The sequence below is a fragment of the Adiantum capillus-veneris genome, chromosome 12, assembly GCF_014529385.1.
Source record: "Adiantum capillus-veneris isolate H3 chromosome 12, ASM1452938v2, whole genome shotgun sequence".
In the NCBI taxonomy this organism is placed as follows: domain Eukaryota; kingdom Viridiplantae; phylum Streptophyta; class Polypodiopsida; order Polypodiales; family Pteridaceae; genus Adiantum; species Adiantum capillus-veneris.
Genome location: NC_140942.1, coordinates 159,899,994 through 159,905,993, shown reverse-complemented (window position 1 = coordinate 159,905,993; position 6,000 = coordinate 159,899,994).

Genomic DNA, 6,000 nt, shown 5'->3' with positions numbered 1-6,000 from the left:
CCTACCAAGATGAGCTGACAGAATACAAGCTCTTATATGTCTATACATACGAGGTCGACCAACAATGGACATCTTTATTTGTTGACAAGTATGGATGAGAATATAGAGCTCTAGAAAGCACAAATCCGTGAACCAAATTAGAGATGAGTGGATATTTGGTCAATGAAGGACCTTAGATACATCAACAAAACACAAGAACCTCTAAGAGAATTCCAAAGAGGGGACCACCGCCTGGATTTCCTCCTAGAGTGATAACGAGAGATGAAATGATACCAGAGAGGAGTATGGTTCCATACTTTTCACCCCAAAGTATAAGACCATCTCAGCTAAGAAAATGGCTAAATAGAAAGTACAATGACATAGGAGACCCATACGCCCATGTCTCAGCTTTCAAGCAAGTCCTACGAGCAGAATGAGTAGAGGACTTCCACATGTAGTATGAGGGTTTTGGACTTACATTGGAGGACAATGCACAAGCATGGTTTGAACTATTGAACCGAAGAGAGTTCACAACCATTGAGAAAATTTTGGATGAATTTGTTCAAGAATTCACCAAGAGGGGCATAAAACATAACACCCTTCCTAAGATTCAAGAATTTAAACAATGCGAAACAGAAACATTGCGAGATGCAGTACTGCGTTTCAAGCAATATGTTGCTAGATGTCCTACCCAAGAGTTACCCACGCCAGAACGTCAAATCCTATGCTTCATCAGAGGGCTTAGGAATGAGAATCTCCAAAAGGACCTATACGTGAAAAGATACCAAACCTTGGAAGAAGTGACCAAATCGGCAGTTGACCTGGTTGACAATTGCAAATTCTATGAAGAGGGTCGGAAGAAGATGAATGATGCGAGTGAGAAAAAGAAAACCGCTGATCTTGAGGATCAAAGAGGGAATCTAGGACAAAACCAAGTAAATGTTGAGGAGCAAATCATAGAGAATGTGATGCAATGCATCAACCACTCTGACAGAGTACCAGCCTATAGAGTTCCTCAACGAAGAAGGTGCATGACATGTGGAGGGGACCATCCGATGCAACATTGTCCTGAATATAGACCTAAGACTCCACCAGGGTTTGAGCATGTTATGTCTCAACCGCCAAGATATCATCCTGTAGCGGAACAAGTGTTTTTAAGTGAAAGACCCATAGCTGCTAGAAATGCATATGTGAGTCATGAGCTTCAAATAGAAAGATATGTGGTAGATCAAAGGCCACTTCAAGGTCAATATCAAGTATTGCCACAACAACCAAAACATCCATGTGACATATGTAGTAGTAGTGATCACTTGATTAAGGATTGTCCACACCATGATATCATGATAAATGTATATTGTAATGAGTGTGAAATTACAAATATGATTTTGGATTGTCCTAAGAATCCAAGAAAGAAAGGTAAAATGCAACCACATGTTACCTTTCCTTCTACCAGCAAATCAGAGAAAGAACGAGCCGCAACAAAAGGAGAGACGACAACAACAACAGAGCAAGAAACCATTGTAAAAGAGCAGGTGCTTAAACAACAAGAAGATGAATGTAAGCAAGTTGCTCCAGTAAACGTTGTCACAAGAGCACAAGAAAAAGTGCAAGAGAAAAATCTTACAGATGGAGAGACTAGTAAGAGTTCCAAAAGCCGTAGAAACTCTAGACGAGCAAGAAGGACTAGAATGAAAGCGAGACTAGAAAGGGAGAAAGGAGAACAAAAGGCTAGTACAGCTGAGTTGGAAAAAACTCAAGAGCAACAGACACAGTAAAGGGAAGCTGAAACCCTTAAACCAACTGAAACACCCAAGAGTGCTAGTTCAGGAGGATCTGTCCTAGTGGACAAAGTGAATGAGCCTTTAGATGCGATTTTACAAGCTTATGAGGCTAGATTGAAAAATAGACTGACCTTAGAACAAAGATGGATGACCTATCCTTATCCTGAACTAGAGAAGCAGAGGCTAGAAATGTGTAAGCAGCTCATTAAAACTGCTCAAGCATTGCTAGAACCACCTCCACCAAAATTGAAGGATAGGATAGTCACCCCAGTGCACAAAGATGAGAGCATTAAAATAGATGAATTTCCTACAGAATAGGTGGATCATAGGGAAGAACCACTGCCAAGGTCGCAAGACTCGAGGGTAGTCCAAAATACAACCGATGAATCAATGAGGGATTTCCCACCCTATGTTCCTATAGTTGAGGAGCAGTGGCTAGAGGAGTTATGGAAGGATGTCCGAGATGCCCAAAAAAGAGAAGAGGATGCTGGACCAGCACCATTTCCTAAAATCACCTTAGATAGAACACAAATGAGTGTTGATGCGAGGTCATATTATGGTGATGTAGGATCGATAGCCTTCGAAGACAGTAGACCTGCATCGTTAAGAACTTTGCCACAATACATGGGGGATTTTGAGGCAAAGTCGGAGATTGTGAGAGTTCCATCACAGAGGCTAGGAGGGACAAAACAATTGGACACAAAAAATTTGACTGACTTGCTATCCACGCCAGTGAAGTGCACAATTACGTTGGCAGAACTTTTGAAAATCAGGCTAAGTATGTGGACGGATATAGGAAATGCTTGGAAAAAATTGGGATCAAAAGCCCGTTAAGGTTCCTGGAAAAAGAGCTAGATGAGATCGAGAAGCCTAGATCAAATGTAAGACCAACCATGAGACCCACGAGTGCTACTTCAGACCAAAGTATGATGGGAATGTTCAGTATGTGCCCATGAGGCCACAAGGAAAACCCATGTATAGATATCAGCCTAATATGGCCCAAGCTCAAAGACCACCAATGGGTATGGAAAGACCTCAACCTGTGTTGGGACAACAACCTCCGTATCCAAGACATAATGCAGTGCCTTTAAAGTACATGCACTTTGAAGGAGTCATAGATGAACAAGCATTAGTGCCTCTGTTACACCCTATGCAGAGCCTAGTCCATCTACAATAATGGTAGAAGGAGACTGGTATAATTCACATCCACCACTAATGGAATAAACCGTGACTAATGCTCCACCAGAGCTTGCACCAATATATTATGAAGCTAATCAAGGTGTCAGACCTCCCATGGGAAGACCCATGATGAAGCCAAGAACAAAAAACTTTCCTAACTATGGCGCCGATGATCATTGGAAAAATGAACATCCAGAGCTTGACAAAAACCTCAAACCAATTAAAGCCTATTGCATACAATGTTGCAAAAAGGGAGGACACTTTCCGGAAGATTGTCCTAAGAATCCTTTGAACAAGGGTAAAACCATAGTAAACGTAGCCCAGGCAAAGACAAAGAAGCATAACTCTCCTCTGATGATCCGGAAAACATGAAATTCTCTTCTCAAAGAATCAAAAGGAGCAGAAGAAAAAGATATGAGATGAGAAAACCAAAACAACGGGTTGAAATCGAAGAGAAAGCAAAGAAGCTAGCCCAGGACAAGCTGAAAGAAACCAAGAGTGAATTCAAGGAAACAATCATGAAATCTGGAGGATCCATTCTGATTGATAATATTTTTGAGCCTATTAATGCCGCCTTGGAAGCCTACCAAACAGGAATTAAAGCAAGCCAAAACTTGGAAAATAAATCAAAAAGTTATCCATCTCCAGACATAGAAGCAACTAAGCTGGAAGCTTATCAAAATTTGGTAATAATTACGCAAGAAATTCTAGAAAACAAAAACCCGAGCTTGAAAGTATTGCAAAACCTGAAGAGCTTGCGATAGAAGAAAAGAAAGCAAAATCTGATGTGGTGGCGGAACCCCACCTTGAAACAAATGAACCAGAGCTTATAGTGCCAGACAATGAAGATGCCTTAGACGGAATTCCATTCGTAGAGGAAGACTAGCCAAGACACTTATGGGAAAAAGTGAGAGAGATTTATGATGGGAGCCTAATTCTAAATTCAACTCCTATAGAGGAAGTCTCGTTGGATAACCTACCTTCTGATATGAACATGGATTTACAATCCTTGTATGGAGATTGCGGATTGGAAGCTTCAGGAATGTTGAAACCATTGACATTAAAAACATTACCTTCTTACTTGGGAGATAACGAAGATGAATCCATCATATGCAGGACCACTCAAGTAAAAAGAACTGAACAGACCCTAAAAGTAGATAACATTCATTCAATCATGTCTACACCCATCCAATGCACTCTTACTTTGGGAGAACTGTTAAAGCTCAGACCATACTTATGGAATGATTTACAGAGAACCCTAGAGAAGGTGAGGATAACAGGGTCATTTTCAGAGAATTTTGGAAAATGAAAAATGAAATGGAAAAAAAAGAAATTTGATTAGTTCCTATGAACAAAGTTGGAGAATATTATGAAGGGGAAGAAGGAAACACCACCCTCCAAGTGAAATATAACGACATTGAAACCATGGCAATACTGAATAGTGGAGCGGGCATAGCCATAGCCACTAAAGCAGTATGGGAATCCTGAGAACAACCAGCCATTAGACAAACTTGAATGAAATTGGAGTTAGCTGACGGACACATTGAGAGACCCTTAGGGCTGCTTGAAAAAGTGATCGTCAATTCCTGTGGAATTGAATATCAACACACTTTTGCCATAGTAGACTTTGAAAAAAAACTCAACTATGAAATCATATTGGGAAGACCTTTCATGCAACAACTACAACTTATCCAAGATTGGGGAAACAACTATCTGTACTTGAAGCAAGTGGGATCTATAACAAGAGTAAATCTAAAAGATCACACTTATAGAGATGTCTTGAAAACACCCATCCAAGAGTTTGATTCAGTCTCTTTGGCTAAAACTAAACTCCCATCCTGGTTAAACAAAGACACTCCTATTTGGATGTGTGGAGCTTCAAAAAATCGAAGCTTAAGAGGAGAAGAATGTATCCTAGAAAGGGACTACACAGACGAAGCCTACGTATCTGAACCCTTTCCAGAAAATTTATTTGAGCCATTTGAGTGGACTCAAATTTTACCAACAATGGATGTATGTGTAAATACGTCTATGCCTACTCAATTTTGCAATGAGGATGGCTACGACATAATTCCCATCCAAATGATTTCAATGCTCAACATTGAAAACGAAGATGAGGAACCCAAGGACTTAATGAAATCTCAACAAGTATTTTCAGACCTCTATTATGATGCAACTGATGAGTTAGATGAACACTCATCTACCTTAGAAGATTCGGGGTCAGAAAAAGAGCATACAAGAGCTAAGTTACTCTTAAAAGGAGCTAAGTTACTCTTAAAAGGAGGGGAGGAAAAGTTTTCTGACTTTCCAAACCAGAAATCAAGAAGACAAAAATTGTATAGACAAAAGAGAGGCACCAAAATTGTGAAAACACGACCTATGCCATCAGCCTCCAGTAAAACACAATTCCTGATGCAGATAGATGCTAATGATTGTGTCAAAGACAAAATAACTGACAGATATGCTTCAAAACAAAACTCAAAAATGTCTCAGACATCGATAAAAACAAGGAAGGGTACTAAAAAAAAACACAGGATAAGAAACCACTCATGACCAAAGTCGAGCAGAAAAAGAAACATCAAGAGTTGAAAAAAGCTCTAAAGGAGATATACACAACCGAAATGGAAACCATGGAAGAGGATGGTAAGGATGTAATGCATGTTCCATCCCATTACAAAAAGTATACTCTTCAAGATCGGAAAATCATAATTGAACAGCTGTTAGGGAAACTACGGAAACAGGGGGAGTCTTACGAAGGGCCTGAAAATGCTAAAAGGATAGACTTGACTGAACTAGGAGAAGAGCCTAAACCTGCTTACATTTTTTATTTCGAGAAAAAGATCCTTCTATTAGTTAATGAAAGCTGCCCATAGGGCTACAACCACCTCTGCAAGAGAGGGCTACAACAAAAATGATGGGGAGACTCTCCCAATGAAAGAACAACATATATACAATGAGGCTAAATCAAGGGATGGGAGGAGGGAAGAGCAACACAGGTGATCGATAGTGCCATCTGAGCACACCCTGGACAATGGTGTAGAAAGGCCCAGGGTTCCAGAGT